The sequence below is a fragment of the Salvelinus alpinus genome, chromosome 12 (genome assembly GCF_045679555.1).
Source record: "Salvelinus alpinus chromosome 12, SLU_Salpinus.1, whole genome shotgun sequence".
In the NCBI taxonomy this organism is placed as follows: Eukaryota; Metazoa; Chordata; class Actinopteri; order Salmoniformes; family Salmonidae; genus Salvelinus; species Salvelinus alpinus.
In genome coordinates, this window is record NC_092097.1 from 34,676,097 (window position 1) to 34,698,594 (window position 22,498).

The 22,498-nt window shown below is 41.1% G+C and overlaps 1 pseudogene; it reads left to right on the forward strand.

Moving 5' to 3' along the window:
- The first annotated feature begins 507 nt into the window (after positions 1-507).
- Positions 508-22,194, forward strand: LOC139535286 (dynein intermediate chain 2, ciliary-like; annotated as a pseudogene).
- Positions 22,195-22,498: the final 304 nt, after the last annotated feature.

The window sequence follows — 22,498 nt, forward strand, 5'->3', positions numbered from 1 at the left end:
TGGGTTAATGCATGAAATAATCAATCTAAGAAATCACAAGAACGTCGACAATATAGGTGTATATTATTTGATATATACATCCAATTATCTGACATGTAGTCTAGGCACACTATTTTACTAGGCAAGTCAGTTAAGAACAAATTCTTATTTTCAATGACAGCCTAAGAACAGTGGGTTAACTGCCTTTTTTAGGGGCAGAACTACATATTTTTACCTTGTCAGCTCGGGGATTCGATCTTGCAACCTTTCGTGTTATTAGTTCAACGCACTAACTAGGCTACCTGCCACCCAGCTATACAGTACAATTGTCTGGTATATTTGTATGGATCATTCAATCAATTTTACTCTTTGGATGCATGCAAAATGTTAGAAAATTGGTACTCAGGCTAGGGAGTTGCACTAGCAGCTTGAAAAGTTTTAATTTCTCCCCTATTTTAGAAAGTTTTATAGCGTTATCAATACATTAAGACGGTATTTCTTATCGATAGTTTATCTATTATAAACACAATGCCTGTACCTTACAAGACTGTGAAATCCAAGCAGGCAACGTTTTCTAAAGTTAACGTTATTAGCTAGCTAACTAACTTAGCTAATGTGGTGTCGCAATGCTGCATGCACGATTGCAACATTGTAGTAACGTTGCTAATAATAAGCAGAGTGACTGTTTTTCTTACTAATGTATTAATGACATCTCAATAGTCTACACTCTTAGAAAAAAAGGTTCCAAAAGGGTTCTTTGGCTGTCCCCATGGAGAACCCATGTTGGTTCCAGGTAGAACCCTTTTGGGTTCCATGTAGAAACCTCAGTGGAAAGGGTTCTACCTGGAACCAAAAGGGTTCTACCCTTTTAGGTTCTATATAGCACCTTTTTTTCTAAGAGTGTACAGTGGCTTCCTCTTCGTGTCCCCTGTCCTGGAACTGAACAGGTGAGAGGCAAATGCCTGGTTGCTGTCATCTATAGTTTAATTTTCAGAACATTGCAGATGAAGGAGAGAAGACAGGCAGACAAAGCTACTGACTGATTGACTGTAGACTATTGAGATGCATCCCTAGTGAAACAAACTTATGTGAAACAAACTTATGTGAAATCTGTCTGTTTTGTATAGGAGTCAAATGCTCTATCCCAGCCGAAGGCACCTGCGGCAAAGGCTGCCAATGCTGTCAGCAAGAAAAAGGTATGTCCATTTAACTATCCATATTAGCATTAGGCAAGCCAGATTTAGCTTGTCAAAAACCTATGTGCTTATGTTGCTATTATTCTATGGCTATACCAACCTAATAAGGTATATGTGGTGGTTACTGTTTGTGTTGGCCAGGATGAGGAAGATGGAACAGAGATGGGTAAAGTAGGAGATGAGTGGATGCAAGGAAAGACTCTGATCAAGCCCCCTGACCAACTGGATCTCACTAAAGCAGTGAGTATAACTGGGTTGCGTCACACATGGTATATAGTGCTCTACTTGTGACGAGAGCCCTGGTAAAAAGTATTGCACTATGTAGGGAATAGGGTGCCATTTAGGATCTGGTGTCAGGAGCCTTGAGGTGGCACCTATCAAAAGGCCATTGAATCAAAAAGGATGAACAGTGTACATTTACATTTACATTTAAGTCATTTAGCAGACGCTCTTATCCAGAGCGACTTGTAGTTGGGATTAATTCATTTACAAGTTTTATGCAAATTCTCAGAAGCTGTTTGTCACTTAACCAGGAGTTGAAAGAGGAATTCATCATGATCCTGACTGAAAACAACCCACATGATCCTCAGAATATTGTCTGTTACAGCTTCAAGGTAAAGTATTGCAGTAACCTCCAGTCTAATCCATGATTAAGTGAACAACTTCTCCCTTCTTGGGTCCATCATATAATGGATATTAATGCAAACAAACAAGATTTTCAAGTGACTTTGCATGATGGAAATATATGAGCATTGTCCAATACAAATGCATGTGTATCATTGTCTTCTCTCAGGAGCGTTCTTACAAAATATTTTTGGGCATTTTTGTCTCCATTTAACTTGGTTTCATCTGGCTGTGAACACATTGGACAATAGTGCAATATTGCATACAGAGTTTTTAAGGAGACATACAAACAGGTCTGCTGAAACTTTTGAGGCCTACTTGGATATACCTGGGCACCCTACTCTGCACTGGGGCATTATCTGAGCAGACACCTGCCTACTGCTGCTTTCATCCTTCCACTTGACATTGTGCCTTTGTAACGGATGTGAAATGGCTAGCTAGTTAGCTGTGGTGCGCGCTAATTTCAATAGGTTACGTCACTCGCTCTGAAACCTTGAAGTAGTGGTTCCCCTTGTACTGCAAGGGCCGCAGCTTTTGTGGAGCGATGGGTAACGATGCTTCGTGGGTGTCAGTTGTTGATGTGTGCAGAGGGTCCCTGGTTCGCGCCCGGGTATGGGCGAGGGGACGGGCGTAAAGTTGTACTGTTACACCTTCCACTTGACATTGTGCCTTGGATGTTTTTGGACTACTGACGAACTTGAACTCCACTTGTATTTACTCTTTTTGACTCTCCCGTGTCCCGGTGTAGCGCTTGCCACCCTCCCGGCTTTCCACCGTCCTGTACTGGAAACTACATCAATCTAACTGACTATCTGTTGACCCTTCAGCTATTGTATGCAGTAATCATGTGCCTATGAACCAGAGTTACACTGTTAGAACTGAAGCGGTATGCCCTAGTAGGAAGTCCGCTGTGTGCAGCTTGTCGTGCACATCAGCTCCAATATAAATAACATAACAAGTCTACTTCTGATAAGCTTCCCAGAAACAAAAGCTGAAGAACATACGCACATCCAGGTACTTTCCACAGGTGCTGGAGTTGTAGGCAAACCCATGGAAAACAGAAAGGAAAACTCTGCACACTGCTGCTCATGCTCCCGGGTGATATTTATTAACAACGATTCGACCCTTAGGTTTTCATCAGGCATCCATCCATATCCCAGGTGGGGGTGGAAGGTCCTATATATAGGGGCAGTACTCAGTGACATCGCTTCCCAGTAAAGCATTAAAAACAATCAAGCAACCCAGAAAAGTGCTAAAAATAGCCCATATTAAAATATGTAGCCTAAGAAGAAATGCTTGTGAAGACAATAACTTTCTTGTAACAGATTACATTCATATTCTGACTATCTATGAAACGTACTTAGATAATACCTTTGATGATACAGTGGTAGCAATATATGGCTATAAAATCTACCGAAAAGATAGAAATGCCAACAGGGGCGGTGTTGCGGTCTATATTCAGAACCACTTTCCTGTAAAGCTGTTGAAGTAATAAGGCTACTGGTTCATCTGCCTCACCTAAAGTCCATTCTTGTGGGAAGCTTCTATAGATCACCAAATGCTAACAGTCAGTATCTGGACAATATGTGTGAAATGCTTGTTAATGTATGTGATATCAACAGAGAAGTTTATTTTCTGGGTGATTTAAATATTGATGGAACAGTAGTCACTTTAAAAATGTTTACATACTGCTTTATTCATTTCATATGTAAACTCAGAAAAAAAAGAAACGGCCCTTTTTCAGGACTCTGTCCTTCAAAGATAATTCGTAAAAATCCAAATAACTTCACAGATCTTCATTGTAAAGGGTTTAAACATTGTTAATGAACATGCACCTGTGGAACGGTCGTTAAGACACTAACAGCTTACAGACGGTAGGCAATTAGGTCACAGTTTTGAAAACTTAGGACACTAAAGAGGCCTTTCTACTGACTCTGAAAAACACCAAAAGAAAGATGCTCAGAGTCCCTGCTCATCTTCGTGAACGTGCCTTAGGCATGCTGCAATGAGGCATGAGGACTGCAGATGTGGCCAGGGCAATAAATTGCAATGTCTGTACTGTGAGACGCCTAAGACAGGACGCCTAAGACAGGTGGTCTGCCATCCTCGCAGTGGCAGACCACGTGTAACAACACCTGCACAGGATCGGTACATCCGAACATCACACCTGCGGGACAGGTACAGGATCGCAACAACAACTTCCAGAGTTACACCAGGAACGCACAATCCCTCCATCAGTGCTCAGACTGTCCACAATAGGCTGAGAGAAGTTGGACTGAGGGCTTGTAGGCCTGTTGTAAGTCAGGTCCTCACCAGACATCATCGGCAACAACGTCACCTATGAGCACAAACCCACCGTCGCTAGACCAGACAGGACTGGCAAAAAGTGCTCTTCACTGACGAGTCGCAGTTTTGTCTCACCAGGGGTGATGGTCGGATTCGGTTTGTCATCGAAGGAATGAGTATTACACCGAGGCCTGTACTCTGGAGCGGGATCGATTTGGAGGTGGAGGGTCTGTCATGGTCCGGGGGGGTGTGTCACGGCATCATCGGACTGAGCTTGTTGTCATTGCAGGCATTCTCAACGCTGTGCGTTACAGGGAAGACATCCTTCTCCCTCATGTGGTACTCTTCCTGCAGGCTTATCCTGACATGACCCTCTAGCATGACAATCCCACCAGCCATACCGCTCATTCTGTGTGTGATTTCCTGCAAGACAGTAATGTCAGTGTTCTGCCATGGCCAGCGAAGAGCCCAGATCTCAATCCCATTGAGCACGTCTGGGACCTGTTGGATCGGAGGGTGAGGGCTAGGGCCATTCCCCCCAGAAATGTCCGGGAACTTGCAGGTGCCTTGGTGGAAGAGTGGGGTAACATCTCACAGCAAGAACTGGCAAATCTGGTGCAGTCCATGAGGAGGAGATGCACTGCAGTACTTAATGCAGCTGGTGGCCACACCAGATACTAACTGATACTTTTGATTTTGACCCCCCCACCCCCCCCCCCCCCCCCCACCCCCCCTTTGTTCAGGGACACATTTTTCCCTTTCTGTTAGTCACATGTCTGTGGAACTTGTTCCGTTTTTGTCTCTGTTCATACAAATATTTACACATGTTAAGTTTGCTGAAAATAAACGCAGTTGACAATGAGAGAACGTTTCTTTTTTTGCTGAGTTTCTATACTGTATTCTATTCTACTTTTAGTCAATGCCACTCTGACATTGCTTATACTAATATTTATATATTTCTTAATTCCATTATTTTACTTTTAGATTTGTGTGTATTATTGTGAATTGTTTGATACTACTGCACTGTTGTAGCTTTTCGCAACACCTGCAATAGCATCTGCTAAATATGTGTATGTAACCAATACAATTTGATTTGACAGAGAGCTAAACAGGGCCTCCCTGAGAGTAGGTAGTGATTCTGGAACTTTTGTGTGAATCAAATATGCTGGCTTTTACAAGAGCAAATGTTTGAATAAATCCCAATTTGGCTTTGATGGAAACATGAGATGTTGATTATTATTCCAGAAAATGCCATGGTTGTAGCTGAAACTGGAGATGAAAAACCTGAGACTCCAGTAGGAAGCCACTTCCTTTATTAACATGCCAGAAGTTTGGGAATTAGCCTACATTCAGTAATTTGAGTGGCTCTTCAGATGTACAATCAATTGCATGCCAACACCCACACAAGAGCCAGAGACAAGTTTGTGAAAAGTGCTGTGTGGATCTTTCCTCTGTCTCAGGCTGCAGGTGGGGAAGATGCAGGGTACACGCAGGAGGGCAGGGGAGAGGAGAGAGCTGATAGCGTGGAATCAAGGCTGGCAAGAAGGAGCAGAAAATCACTAACCAGTAGGGTAGGGGAAAATGCAGACTATGCTGCAAGAAACATACATTGCCTATAATTCTGTGGAAGGGCAAATATGTTTTTAAAAGATTATCAAGATAGTAATCTACTGAACTCCCTCTCAAGAAAGAGGCTGTCAGACTGAGCACCCTCCTCGTGCAAACTTCTCAGCTACTACCAATCAGGTGAGAAATACAGATTTGTTTTGTTTTATGATGCCATTGATGATGCTCAGTGTTTGCTGCGCCGAAACATTTATGAAGGCTAGTGATACAATAAGGATACCCTCCCCCCACCTCCTCCTCCTGCAGTGGGAGATCTATGATCTGTATTTGGAGGCGCTACAGAAGCAGGACAATAACAAGGAGAAGGCGGACGACGACAAAGGCAAGAAGAAGATGATGCTGGTGGAAGCCCAGGAAAATCTCAAGTCAACCATTCTTAACTTTAACATAAAAAATAAACGTTGACCCCAAGTCAATCAATTGGAGATTACACATAGTTAAACCGGGCCCTCATTCAACAACACACACACACTACTTTTCAAAAGTTTGGGGTCACTTAGAAATGTCCTTGTTATTGAAAGAAAAGCAATTTTTTGTCCATTAAAATAACATCAAATTGATCAGAAATAGTGTATTGTCGCTAGAATGGCTAGAACCAAAGAACTTTCTTCTTAAACTCGTCAGTCTATTCTTGTTCTGAGAAATGAAGGCTATTCCATGAGAGAAACTGAAGATCTCATACAACACTGTGTACTACTCCCTTCACAGAACAATGCAAACTGGCTCTAACCAGAATAGAAAGAGGAGTGGGAGGCCCCGGTGCACAACTGAGCAAGAGGACAAGTACATTAGAGTGTCTACTTTGAGAAACAGATGCCTCACAAGTCCTCAACTGGCAGCTTCAATAAATAGTACCCGCAAAACACCAGTGAAGAGGCGACTCCGGGATGCTGGCCTCAAATGTGGCAATTGATGAGTTACTCATTTTAAGGTTGAATAAGAACTGTTACATGAGTTTGTAAGATAGCCTTAACTTTAGGCTATTTACTGTATTACAAAAGTCTTATCGAATTGTGTTAGGTTGACAATGCAACCTAATATTAATATTTGAAAGAGATGTATCTAATGCTCTAACCACTAGGCAGGTAGCCTAGTGGTTAGCGCGTTGGGCCAGTAACCGAAAGGTTGCTAGATTGAATCCCTGAGCTGACAAGGTAAAAATCTGTCGTTCTGCACCTGAACAAGGCAGTTAACCCACTGTTCCTAGGCCGTCATTGTAAATAAGAATATGTTCTTCACTTACTTGCCTAGTTAAATAAAAAAAATGTTATGCTTGAATAGTTTCATTTGAGCCACTGGTGTAATCCTATTATTTTGCTTTTATTTTTGGTTTAGTTTGAGACATGAATCCAACATATAATCTGTTAACTTGTCGACAAGTTAATAGGCTATTTACTGTATTGCAAAAGTTGATATTGTTGTTTAGTTGTCAATGTATATGTTGTGCCACTGACTTAGTCTGAGTTTAATTTCAGTTTGTATACAAATAATAATTGATATGCTGGATTCACATCGCCATCTCAACCAAAAATCGTTGAATAATTCATGTTGGATTCACGTCTCCATTTCAACCAAAAATCTAAGTTAAAGAATAGAATTGTCAATTGTGGCGCACAATTGACCCAGCATCGTCCGGGGTAGGCTGTCATTGTAAATAAGAATTTGCTCTTAACTAACTTGCCTGGTTAAATAAATAACACCCTCTGTGTTCTGTTAGACAGATAACTCTTTATCCACAATATAGCAGGGCCATAACACATACTTTTTTCCAGCAGCAGACTATGATCAATAATGCAAAAGCCGCACTGAAGTCTAACAAAACAGCCCCCACAATCTTTTATCATCAATTTCTCTCAGCCAATCGTCAGTCATTTGTGTACGTGCTGTGCTTATTGAATGTCCTTCCCTATAAGCGTGCTGAAAGTATATTGTCAATTTGTTTACTGTAAAATAGCATTGTATCTGGTCAAACACAATTTTTTCCAAAAGTTTACGAAGGGTTGGTAACAGGCTGATTGGTCGGCTATTTGAGCCAGTAAAAGGGGCTTTACTATCCTTGGGTAGGGGAATAACCTTTACTTCTCCACAGGCCTAAGGGCACACACTTTCTAGTTGGCTTAAATTGAAGATAAGGAAAATATGAGTGGCAATATCGTCCGCTATTGTCCACCCAAGTTGTCAGACCCCGGTGGCTTGTCATTGTTGATAGACAACAATAATTGTTTCACCTCTTCCACACTCACTTTACGGAATTCAAAATTACAACGTTGTCTTTCATAATTTGGTCAGATATACATGGATGTGTAGTGTCAGCATCTGTTGCTGGCATGTCATGCATAATTTTGCTAGGGGCGGCAGGTAGCCTAGTGGTTAGAGCGTTGGATAACCGAAAGGTTGCAAGATTGAATCCCCGACCTGACAAGGTCAAAAATCTGGCATTCTGCCCCTGAACACGGCCGTTAACCCAGTGTTCCTAGGCCGTCGTTGAAAATAAGAATTTGTTCTTATTTTATAAAAGGTAAGAAGGTCAAATAAAAAATAATCTTGCCAATGAAAAAATCATGAAAGTAGTTGGCAATATCAGTGGGTTTTGTGATGAATGAGCCATCTGATTTCGATGAATGATGGAGCGGAGTTTGCCTTTTTGCTGAAAATTTCATTTAAGGTGCTCCGAAGCTTTTTACTATCATTCTTTGTAATTTACAGTGCATTCAGAAAATATTCAGACCCCTTCCCTTTTTCCTCATTTTGTTATGTTGCAGCCTTCTAAAATTTATTAAATTATAATTTTTTTCTCAACAATCTACACAAAATACCCCATAATGACAAAGCGAAAACAGGTTTTTAGATATGTTTGCAAATGTATTAAAAATAAAAAACAAAAATACCTTATTTACATAAGTATTCAGAACATTTGCTATGAGACTCGAAATTGAGTTCCGGTGCATCCTGTTTACTCAAGGATTTATCATCCTTGAGATGTTTCCACAACTTGATTGGAGTCCACCTGTGGTAAATTATATTGATTGGACATGGCCAATCACGATGAGACAGCCTATAGGGAGGAGGTCAGAGACCTGGCAATGTGGTGCCAGGACAACAACCTCTCCCTCAATGTGAGCAAGACAAAGGAGCTGATTGTGGACTATAGGAAAAGGAGGGCCGAACAGGTCCCCATTAACGTGGCTGAAGTGGAGCGGGTCTAGAGTTTCAAGTTCCTTGGTGTCCACATCACCAACGAACTATCATGGTCCAAGCACACCAAGACAGTCGTGAAGAGGGAATGACAAAACCTATGGAGACTGAAAAGATTTGGCATGGGTCCTCAGATCCTCAAAATGTTTTACAGCTGCACCATCGAGAGCATCCTGACTGGTTGCATCACTGCCTGGTATGGCAACTGCTCGGCCTCCGACCGCAAGGCACAGTACAGCTCTGGGGCAAAGCTTCCTGCCATCCAGGACCTCCATATCAGGCGGTGTCAGAGGAAGGCCCTAACAATTGTCAAAGACTCCAGCCACCCAAGTCATAGACTGTTCTCTCTGCTACTGCATGGCAAGCAGTACCGGAGCTTAAGTCTAGGTTCAAGAGGCTTCTAAACAGCTTCTACCACAAGTCATAAGACTCCTGAACATCTAATCAAATGGCTACCCAAACTATTTGTATTGCCCCCCCTCTTTACACAGCTGCTACTCTCTGTTATCATCTATGCATTGTCCCTTTAATAACTCTACCTACATGTACATATTACCTCAATTACCTCGACTATTCGGTGCCCCCGCACATTGATTTTACCACTGCTCTTGAATTACTTGTTACTTTTATTTCTTATTCATATTTTTTTTTAACTGCATTGTTGGTTGGTTGGCTCCTAGGTAAGCATTTCACTGTAAGGTCTACCTACACCTGTATTCGGCGCACGTGACTAACATTTGATTTGATTTGGATCGTGCATGTCCTAGAGTAAAACAACCGACACGTGTTTGTGAGAGACTCAACTTTACACAGTATTAGTGTGTATCTAAAACAGTTCAGACGCTGCAGACAGAAGTTGGCAGATTGGATGTACCAACTTCAGATGAGTTCCGTGATGTTTGTGGGGGTTGTTGAGCAAAACAGAGAACACCGTTCGGACGCTACAGACGTTTTTGTGAGAAGACCGATTTTCGGGATGTCTCATGATCTGACAAACATTGCTCTAGCTCTGCCTCTTTTCACCACAGATGCAGGGATTTGGCGACATCGGTTGATGCAATTGATTGTCAACTGAAAAAAAAACATGTCTCTAGCTTAAATTGACGGATTTTGATGGGGATTTTTTAAAATTATACTAATTAGATTTAGGCGAGGCCGATGACAACTCTAGGGTGAATACAGTGTGTGTGGTATTTTTGTGTATCATTTCGTTGGCACAGTAGTTTTGATGTGGGTTTGTATGGTTGTAGAATGAACTGGTCTTTACAGACTTCATCAAGCTGTCGTTTGGAGGAAGCCGTGTCAGAAAGACCAGAGGGCGTGCAACTTCCTAGCAGGGGTAAGACCTGTCATCAACTGACGCATCACTTCACACTGTTTGTTATAAGCATCAAGCACGATTTAAGTATTTGACAATGTTTGTCGTCCCGCAGCTTGTGGAACATCGTTCGACTTCCACAAACAAATAGACTACCTCTTCCTGTTTGGCACGAAGGAGGGCAAGATTCACAAGGTGAGATATGACTGATTTTATAATGAATCAATTGAAGTTAAGTCATTTTGTATAAATCATACAACAGTTGTTTGGTTTTGGTTTGAATCGCAGTTGTGTATGTAAGTTAATTTCATAATGTAGGTGACATTTTAATACAAAAAAAGCTAGGTGTGTCAATCTAGGCGTGTCAGTCTATGCTTTGTACTGTAGGTTTGCCATTCTGGGCTAGGTTGATCACCCCGTTTGGTTCCTTTCTGGAAGTTATGGAAATTTAGGTTTTTGGTTTCACATTGGTTGTGGGAATGAAGCCATACATATTCTGACCGGTAAAACTATATATATTTTTTAAACGTTCTGAGAACAGAAGTGAACATTTTGCCTGTTCTGGGAACGTTTATTTGTAGGTTGCAGGGAGGTTCTGAGAATGTTTTACTCTGTTTCCTTGAACATTTTCCTGGGAGGTTTTATTAGTGCTCTGTCAATGGAAATTATACGTTATTTGTAGGTTTTTGAATAACGTCCTAAACTTTAACAGAATTTTAAATAAGACTAAATAACACTGCTAGCTTATTTTGGATTAACTTTTTTGAACTCCAAGCACACATAAGACACATGGAAATTAATTTACGTAGGCATTAATCATGCAAACACACTTGTTTTATTGTGACACAGTTTCAGTGGTATTTGAACCTTTAATCTTGTGTTCTCTATCCATGGAATTGGTACACTGTGCCACCAGGATGAACTATCGTAGCATGTTTTTTCTGCATTCAAAGCTGTTCAGTCTATTCAAACAGACCCCATTTCAAAGGAAAAAGCAGGTGCGGCCAAAACACCTGAACACACTTAACAAAGATAGAGGATAGAGTTTTGTTGATGCTGAGAACAGAATGTATGTTTTTAAATAACATTCTTAGAACGTTACTAAAGATTTCTTGTGGTTTTTATGTAAAATGTAACTTTCCTTTTCTTTGGCTAAACCAACTAAGCTCGTAATTTAATAACTTTATTCATACTTACAGATAGCATAAAAGTTTGTTGAGTCACATGAAAGTTCACATGCGCAAGAAGGCATTTCTGCCAAAAAGCGCATTTTGATTAAAAAAAAACATTTTTACGTTCAATCGGATCTCCTCTGAAGTCATGACTTGCGACATACGCCTAGTTTCCTGAATCGGATCACATATATTTTCTAAGACTAGCTAGCTCCTTGAATTGTTTTGATTCATGCCAACTCGCACACATATACTCGCGCACACACAAACACAGTTACTGTATGCGTATGATGTCACCTCTTGTTGGGAAACAGTTAGCCCTGGGACAAGTGTAATATCTCTGCTGTAACTTATTCACTATATATCCCCTTATAGAGCAACAGGCCATTTAGGCCGGGGCTGCACTTTGATTTATACCTTTAATTTAAATGCAAATGATGCAGCTTGCAATATAGTAGAGAGAGCACATTTGGTTCACAGCTATATTGTCTATCTGGAGTGGTTTATGTGTTAATGTGAGGACTGACTCCTCTTGCTCTCTCTCTTATTTATTTTATTTATATATATATATATATATACTACCATTCAAAAGTTTGGGGTCACTTAGAAATGTCCTTGTTTTTGAAAGAATCACATTTGTTGTCTATTAAAATAACATCAAATTGATCAGAAATACAGTGTAGACATTGTTAATGTTGTAAATTACTATTGTAGCTCGAAATGGCTGATTTTTAATGGAATAGCTACATAGGCGTACAGAGGCCCGTTATCAACAACCGTCACTCCTGTGTTCCAATGGCACGTTGTGTTAGCTAATCCAAGTTTATCATTTTAAAAGGCTAATTGATCATTAGAAAACCCTTTTGCAATTGTTAGCACAGCTGAAAACTGTTGTCCTGATTGAAGAAGCAATAAAACTGGCCTGCTTTAGACTAGTTGAGTATCTGGAGGATCAGCATTTGTGTGTTCGATTACAGGCTCAAAATGGCTAGAAACAAATAACTTCTGAAACTCATCAGTCTATTCTTGTTCTGAGAAATGAAGGCTATTCCATGAGAGAAATTGTCAAGAAACTGAAGATCTTGTACAACGCTGTGTACTACTCCCTTCACAGAACAGCGCAAACTGGTTGTAACCAGAATCGAAAGAGGGGAGTGGGAGGCCCCGGTGCACAACTGAGGAAAAATACATTAGTGTCTAGTTTGAGAAACAGACACCTCGCAAGTCCTCAGCTGGCAGCTTCATTAAATAGTACCTGCAAAACACCAGTCTCAACGTCAACAGTGAAGAGGCGACTCCGGGATGCTGGCCTTCTATAGGCAGAGTTGCAAAGAAAAGCCATATCTCAGACTGGCCAATAAAAAGAAAAGATTAAGATGGGCAAAATAACACAGACACTGGACAGAGGAAGATTGGAAAAAAGTGTTATGGACAGACGAATCTAAGTTTGAGGTGTTCATATCACAAATGCAGATGCAGAAAAAATATAAAGATGCTGGAGGAGTGCTTGACACCATCTGTCAAGCATGGTGGAGACAATGTGATGGTCTGGGGGTGCTTTGGTGGTGGTAAAGTGGGAGATTTGTACAGGGTAAAAGGGATATTGAAGAAGGAAGGATATCACTCACTCCATTTTGCAACGCCATTCCATACCCTGTGTACGGCGCCTAATTGGAGCCAATTTAAATGTATGTAAATTATTTTGTCTGTCTTATTCGTTTTGTTGACCCCAGTAAGACAGACTAGCTGTCGCCATTGGCGTCGGCTAATGGGGATCCTAATAAATCTACAATATTGCTGTGTCTTTTCCAGTGCTCCAAGGCCTACTTCAGCCAGTTCCTGGAAACCTAATAATGCCCACAACATGGCGGTGGACGCAGTTAAGAGGAACCAATTCCACCCCAAGGTCTTCATTTCCTGCAGCTCTGACCTGGTCCCAGATCATGTGAAGATGACCATAGGAGTTGGCAAGACAACACAAACAGATCTGGGATCCTTCTATTCTAAGATGACAGCCCAACATTGTCCATATGAACCCTAGGTCTTGCTTCATCTTTCACCCAACTATTACTTTACAAACTGTGAAAATTATTCCAAGATGTCCAACCATATTCATCACTTTCCTCACCCCCTTTCAATATAATTTGCCTGTCAGTTAATTTGACAAACCCAATTAGATAGTTATATCAGTTATAATTAAATACTTTGCTGACTAAAGTCAGGTATCTACAGTCAACTTTCCATGAAAACTTTGCTTGGCTCTCTCTCATCAAGCCAATGTTTATGGCTATACACAGAACTACCAGCAGATGGCTTGAACACATCAAAAACACAGACGTGTTCAGTGCTTTTCAACTGGTTCTCAACTGACTTCAGTCTTGTCAAGACTGTGTTCATTGTGTTGATTGTTACCACTGAGATATTGACTATGCCTGCATTGGTCTTTTGTGTTGGGGCAGACTGTTGGTCTACTTGTAAGTTTCACTTCACAATCATTAGTTTAGCACCTACCCCCAATCTGCCATAAAACCTAGTAATAATATCACATCTTCAAACAGGTTGAAAGGGCTTTGAAAACAACAGAAACCTCTGAAAAACATGAATACTGTGTATTCTACATTGTTTAGGGGGCATGGTAAAGGAGCCAGTTATTCACTTCAACCAGCTCTTCATTTTTTAACAGTAGTCCGTCTGCACACTTAAATGGCAATTTGAATAGGATCATGTGGATTGATTAGGTTGGCATTACTTTCTCCTTTTGATACAAGTCCTTGTAATGCCATCTATCTGAATGAGCTGTGAGTGATAAGTCACAGATATGATCTAGCCTGAGTCACAAAATGTCAGAAGTAGGTTACATAATCAGGGCTGAAGCCTGGCGGCCTGTGAGAAACTACTGAAATCTGTCAGCTGCCCCCACACCCCCTTGAATCCACACGTCTTTCATTGGCTTCATGTGCTATTTGTCTATCCACTTTATACTGAAGGAAAAAAAACTCAATGCAACAATTTAAAAGATTTTACTGAGTTAGAGTTCATAGAAGGAAATCAGTCAATTGAAATAAATAAATTAGGCCCTAATCTATGGATTTTACATGACTGGGCAGGGGTGCAGCCATGGATGGGCCTGAGAGGGCATAGGCCCACCAACTGGGAGTCTGCAGTTGTGAGGCCGGTTGGACTTACTGCCAAATTCTGGAGGCGTCTTATGGTAGAGAAATTAACATGAAATTCTCTGGCAACAGGTCTGTTGGACATTCCTGTAGTCAGCATGCCAATTGCACGCTCCCTCAACTTGAGACATCTGTGGCGTTGTGTTGTGTGACAAAACTGCACATTTTAGAGTGGCCTTTTATTGTCCCCAGCACAAGATGCACCTGTGTAATGATCATACTGTTTAATCAGTTTCTTGATAATCCATCCACCTGACAGGTGTGGCATATCTTGGAGAAATGCTCAAATTTGTGCACAATTTGAGAGAAATAAGCTTTTGTGCGTATAGTACATTTCGGGAATCTTAGAGGCAAGCCAGCAGTGGGATGCAGGGTGGTATGCTGCTGGCTCACAAAACAATCTCACCATTGGGAGCATTAACAGTCACTGTGCAGGTCTCCTTCTGTTTTATATTACATATTTTCTTTGTCGGCACCTTTGAGATACGGCTGTTCACGAATTCTCTAACTTATCTTCCTGGATCCCATTCCCTGCTCTGCCTCATCTCTCTAAGACCCTTATTAAGACCTTGCAGCAAGAAATTGAATGCATTACAATACAGTGAGAAGAGAGGACCTTTTTGGTGGGATAAGAGAGGGTGTAGGCTGCATTTACTCATCGGCTCAAGTCTGAACCTAATGAAGGCTCTAGCATGACGAGGTGGTATTCATTTTGATTTTCAAGCCTTTTCTCTTTCTCAGATGAGTAATGTCTGTCTTTGTTCTTTTTGCTCTTTACTTTACTTGTACCTGCAGCCCATCTCGAATAAACTTTCTCTCCCACTTATGATGAACAAGTACTGTGACTGGTCTTACAAGAGTTTAGAGAAGGTGTGTATGATCCCACTAGGCACACACTGTTTGAATCAACGTTGGTTTGAAATTACGTGGAACCAACTTGGAATAGACATTGAATCTGTTCCCAGTGGGATGTCTTGTTTTCTACTGTCTTTAAGGTAAATATTGTAATCTTGGTTTTATAGTGTTAGTGTTTGTATCCATTACCGAGTCCTTTTACTTCAGTGACCCTGTCTCTGTAGGACCCCAAAGTTCACTTTTGACCTGAATGCGGCCGTGGGAGATGGTCTCTTTGCTCCTCCACTATCTTCACTGCAGTTACCACTGGTGGCAAGGTAAGTCACCAAATTTAGGCAGAGAGACCAAGGCATGTCCTCTTTCTGTCTGTCTTAATTTATTCAGAAAATGTCTAAAACAATTACTTTCATATGGCTAAGAGGTGACAGCCAATGTATATGTGACGAAGCGCTATGAAACATCTGCTCCCTCACTTTGTCTGCACACAGACTGAGAAAACACTGGTGCTGTCTGATATGGCTGAACACTGGGTCTTTTACTCCAGTCCTCCAGGACCGGGTATGACATGGTTCACTGAAAATGACAGGATGCAATAGCCTACATATTTGCAGTAGAAGATCTGGACTAATTCTCAACACATGTATCTAGAAAATACAAATTCAATATTATCTAATTGAGATGACCAATTCCTTGCATGAGTGATGGCAAGCCATGAGGTCAGCCACATCCCTCCTTTAGAATGTCACCGCTGGCTGTGTGGGCTGCTTGCTTTGTCACTGCTGCTAATGACCAAAATTATCACTACACTGACATGGTGTTTGCTGTTCTTGTTGTTTTTTGCATAACCTACCGGGAATAGTGCAGCTGCCCGACTGGGCTGACGAGGCTCTGGTGACTAAGCGCAAGGGATGTGTGTGAGTGTATGTGTAATTGGCCTAATAATCTGCAGCGATACTAAATGCCAGGATCCTAGGGTATCGACTGAAAAGGCAAGCTCTTCCTGTCAGGGTCACTTGAATAATAAGGCACGCACCCACCCTCAGAGTTGTGTAGACTCTGACTGGAACGCACACCAGATGGTCCGAGTTGCATTCCCACTGATAATCTTTCTCTCTCTCTCTCTCTTGCCTTGCAGAATTGGTTTGTCACTGAGGTTACCAGCTGGAGTAGGTAAGGGTCGAACTTCATGCTCAACTCGATTTATTAAGAGAATATCTCATTTTTCTATAAACAACTGTATGAACTGTCAGCTACAACACTCATTCCAAACAGCAGCAGGGTCAATCATGTGTCGGCTTTGATTTCCATCATCCCACATTGTATTGCTTTTGAGATTTGACCAATGAATTCCCCTTGCATTTGTATAAGATGACAATTCCCTGACTATTTCTATCAATCCTTTGCTTTTTATCAGGTCCACATTTGACCTTAGTGTCAACAAATATGAGGCCATCTGTCAGCAGCCGGTGGTGGCAGAGAAGAAGGCCAAGCTGACTCATGTTGAGTTTAACCCTGTCTCTACCCATCATCGTGGGAGACAACCGAGGCTACATCACTAGCCTCAAGCTCTCCTGCTCAAGAAACACAAAGTAAGAGCCTTTGGAGCCCAGCAGGACTGGAGCTGTGATGGCAACTCTTAGCACTACTCTTACCCTACTCTTAACAGTTACTTAAGAAAAAAACACACTGCACCTAATTAGCCCCACACTTAGCCTACTCCTAACAGATACTCTAAGCACCACAAACACTGTTAATAATTGAGCACTCAAAAAAAACTTTTAGCAAGCACTACTTTACCCAGGAGACTTCTGTGTATTGAATCAACAGCAAGCCATGGCACCCTGTTCCCTATATAGTGCACCACTTTTGACCAAAAGTAGTGCATTAAATATTTTTTATATATATTTTGTTTTGTGTGCTCAAGTGTTAACAGTGTTTGTGGGGCTAAGAATAGCTGTTAGGAGTATGCTAAGTGTGAGGCTAATTCGGGGCAGTGCCTTCAGGAGGAGTATTCAGACCCTTTGACTTTTTACACATTTAGTTACATTACAGCCTTAACCTAAAAAAAAATTATAATAATTATCCTCAGCAATCTATACACAATACCACGTAATGACAAAGCAAAAACAGGTTTTTAGATTTTTTTTGCAAATGTATTACAAATAAAAAGTAAAAATACCTTATTTACATAAGTATTCAGCCCCTTTGCTATGAGACTCGAAATTGAGCTCACGTGCATCCTTTTTCCACTGATCATCCTTGAGATATCTCTACAACTTGATTGAAGTCCACCTGTGGTAAATTCAATTGATTGGACGTGATTTGGAAAGGCACACACCTGTCTATAAAAAATCCCACAGTTGACAGTGCATGTCAGAGCAAAAACCAAGCCATGAGGTCGAAGGAATTGTCTGTAGAGCTCAGAGACAGGATTGTGTCAAGGCACAGATCTGGGGTATTGAAGGTCCCCAGGAACACAGTGGCCTCCATCATTCTTAAATGGAAGATGTTTGGAACCACCAAGACTCTTCCTAGAGCTGGCTGCCCAGCCAAACTGAGTAATCGTGGGAGAAGGGCCTTGGTCAGGGAGGTGACCAAGAACCTGATGGTCACTCTGACAGAGTTTGTGGAGATGGGAGAACCTTGCAGAAGGACAACCATCTCTGCAGAACTCCACCAATCAAGCCTTTATGGTAGAGTGGCCAGCGGAAGCCACTCCTCAGTAAAAGGCACATGACAGCCCACTTGGAGATTCTCTGGTCTGATGGAACCAAGAATGAATTCTTTGGCCTGAATGCCAAGCGTCAAATCTAGATATAACTTGGCACCATCCCTACGGTGAAGCATGGTGGTGGAAGCATCAGGCTGTGGGATGTTTTTCAGCAGCAGGGAGACGAGTCAGGATGGAGGCAAAGATAAATGGAGCAAAGTACAGAGAGATCCTTGATGAAAACCTGCTCCGGAGCACTCAGGACCTCAGACTGGGGCGACGGTTCACCTTCCACAGGACAATGACCCTAAGCACACAGCCAAGACAATGCAGGAGTAGCTTCGGGAATGTCCTTTAGCGGCCCAGCAAGAGCCTGGACTTGAACCCGATCAAACATCTCTGGAGATACCCGAAAATAGCTGTGCAGCAACACTCCCCATCCAACCTGACAGAGCTTGAGAGAATCTGCAGAGAAGAATGGGAGAAACTCCCCAAATACAGGTGTGCCAAGCTTGTAGCGTCGTACCCAAGACTCGATCATTTCTGATGTTCATCCAGTTCGATTTGCCATATATTTTTAACTGTGCTATTTCACAAAAGTTCTGAACCTATATACATTTTACGGACACAGTATATTTTACATTAGTTATCTTGTTATTAGTACCACCCTTCAGCTCCATTCACCCCCTCCCATTTATCTTTTAGCACCATCCATATTGGATTTCTATTTGCCATATATTTTTCAACTGTGCTGTGATGTTTCACAAAAGTTCTGAACCTTTCTATTCTCATAGTTTCTACAGAATGTAAGTTGAAGATACATTTTTTTACTAAAAGTATTATATTATTGATCGATTGACTATGACTTTTCAAATCTCCCAGTAATGCTATCTGCAGAGTTAGCTCCAGGTAATGTTTCAATTCTTCAGCCATTCCTGGACCTGTAACCAAAAAAAATATGGACAGTACCAAAATAAACAATCTAATGACTCTGTCTCTTCGCAGCAAAATCTGCAGAGCTGGGAAGGTTATATCCCCCATAAATATAACATGAAAGAATTTTGCATAATAATCAAAATAAAAAAATGGCTCGTTTTGAATCCGGCATCGTTTTGCATATCAGTTCATTTATCATGTGCCATGGAATCAGTACATCAAATCTCTTCCCAACTATTTTGCAATCTATATGGCACAGCTGTCAATTTTTTGGTCCTTAAATGAAACTGGTATACTTTTTTATTTATCACAATTTACCTTAACCAATATTTAATACGGGGCCGACAGACAAGTTCCTTACTTTTTCCCCCTTCCACTTGCCTCTTCCATTTTTGCAGTGATGCTGCAATTAGTTAGTTGTAATTTTGGATAGAGTAGACATTTCCATATATTTTTGTTAGCTGCATCTGTACTATTTATGATATCATGTATAAAGACGACACCTTTTTTTATATATCATTTTTTATTAATTAGTATATTTGAGTTTAACCAAAATATTTGTTGTACTATTTATGTTTTATCTGGTGGATTAAATGGAAATTGCAACCAACTTTATGGCTTGTTTTAGAAATAGCAATATTTTGTAGATTATTTAATTTTCAAATCAACAAAAGTGAGAGGTTGTAATCTCAATAAAGGGAAAAAGGCAATTCTTGAACATTGGGTGAGACATTCTTACTAATAATAGAGAACCAGTTCGGGTTTTAAATATACCTTTTTTTATGACTGACACCTTTAGTGAGTTCTAATGCTTTAATATTTAATCATTTCTGCCCCCCGAATTCATGTTCATTATATAAATAGGCCTTTTAAATTTTGTCTTGCCATTCCAAATAAAATTGAATATTTTTTGCTCATATAATTTAAAAAGCAGGTCGCTAGGCGTAGGCAAACCCATAAGCAAATAGGTAAACTGGGATATGACTAAAGAGTTAATCAGGGTGATTTTTCCACAAATAGACAGGTATTTTCCTTTCCATGGTAGCAAGATCTTATCTATTTTTGCTAACTTTCTATAAAAATTGTTTGGAGTGAGATCATTTCTTTCTTTTGGAATTTGTATACCGATTATGTCCACATCTCCGTCAGACCATTTAATTGGTAAACTACACAGTAATGTATAAGTTGTATTTTTTTGTGATCCAATACGTAATATAGTACAAACAATAATATTAAGGGATTAGAAATCCATGCCATCTCGATGCCCTGCAGACCACCGATGCCCTGCAGACCACCGAATGCATATACGTACAGTTGCAGCTGTATGAGAAGGCCTGCAAGACTGTGCCAAAAACATTTGGGCAGAAATTGAGAGATTTTATTAACCATTGTCACATCCTAGATTATGGAGGTCAAATTAAGGCAGCCCCTTGCCCCTCTCTGATTCAGAGGGGCTGGGTTAAATGCAGAAGACACATTTCAATTGAAGGCATTCAGTTGTACAACTGACTAAGTTTCCCCCTTCCAGTGAGGGGTGGAGCAGGAACAGCAATGGGCTGGATGGGGAAAGATTGATGGATTTCATCTCACTACCTCTGCCCATGCAGCTCTCTCTCTCTCTCCAAATTCTAGGGCAGTGTTTCCCAATTTCAGTCCTTGAGTACCCCCAACAGTAGACATTTTTGTTGTAGCACCAGTCAAGCACACCTGATTCAACTAATCATCAAGCCCTCAATGAGTTGAATCAGGGGAGTTTGTCCAGGGCTTCAACAAAAATGTTTGCTATTGGGGGCACTGAAGGACTGGAATAAGGAAACACTAGGGAATCTCTCTCTCCTGTACCTATCAGATATGATGAAATTCCTAAGACGGAGAGTGAGGGCATATTTCAACAGAAATGGAAGTATTCGAATGCAGAAGATTTCTAGATATTTTAATTTCCTATCCTAGCGCTCATGAGCCAAAAGGGGTTCCAAAAAGTTGTGTAGTATATCATAATTGGCAGTGCATGACTGCAGGCACAACCCATTAAAGTACCACAAAATCACAATTGTATTTGGCATCACCTGGCCCTGCCTTGCACTTTACCTTGCAACCTCTGGAAACCGCATTAGTGTTTAACACTCTATGCATGACATGTACCGCAATGCATGTTGCATTGACTCGTACCCTTCCTTAGTCATTACTAGATAACAAGGTTGGCCAAGAACCGTTGAAAGGAACCAGCGCTCTCAAGCAAATAATCCAAAGGAAGCTAATTCAGCTGAAGTCCCATCCCGGGATACTCAGTGTTCCGTCAGCCAGGTTCGTAACCATAGCGATGACTGGGATAAGGAGATACCCGGGCGCTCGATATCCTCCCTGGGAGAAATTATGAACCTCCATAAAAGCCTGGGAGAAATGCCAGGTGGCAATAACACATCCATATTGGCAGTTGCACTCTCTGCAAGTATACCTTTTTCTAATTTGTTAATCTTCGGAAAGAAAGGCTTTTAATGGATTGCATTTCGCCAGGTCTTTTTAAATCATGTATTTGTTTGCAATCCCTTCCTTCCCAGCTCATGTGATTTGTTTTTCTTCATAAAGGTCAAGTTGTTTCCCCTCCAGTATTTGACATGTGTGTGCTGCTGTCTCTCTCACCAGGAGAAGAGTCCGGAGCTGCCCAAGGGACCTAAGGTGGGGATGCTAATATGGAGAAGCTGCTGAGCTTACTGCAGGAGCCAGAGACCAGCAACGCTTAGAGACTATAACCACACCATGCAGGACTGCAGTCTCCCACTGTTTTTACTACTGCACTCCAGCTATAAAGCCACCACCACTCATGCCTTATTACTACTGTCTTCTTAAGCTACATACTATAAAGCTTACTGTTCCCAAGTTTAAGTACCGGTACTGTACAGTCTATTGAATCTATGTGCTATCTACTATCTAGCCTACTGTCTTTCTCACACTTGCACTGTGCACTATACTAAACATATACACAACTGTAAAATAGTCAGTATGCAACCAGCAAAGTCTCCTTTACCTGATGCAGCAGATCCACAGCTTTTATTTGAAATTATTTTTAGGAAATAATTGTTGTTCAGTTTGTTTGGAAATATTTATTAAAGTATACATCATTCCATGTTCTCTCTGTTGTGAAGAGAAAGAGATGCTATTGTCCTCGCCAGAACAAGTCACATAATATCCATTCTCTGCTCTTAGGGCTCAGCAATGAACAAACCAAACATTTATTACAGTTATGATGCTTTGGTTGAACACTTAGCAACCAATGAATATTGAATTAAACTTTTGAAATGGCCATTATTTGCACACACCTACGGGAAGAACTTGAATGTGAGCCACTCCACTCATTATTTTGCCTATGTTTTCTAAAGTTGCCCATCGCTCTCTCTTAACAATCTTGCCCTTCACTGAAGTGGCCACCA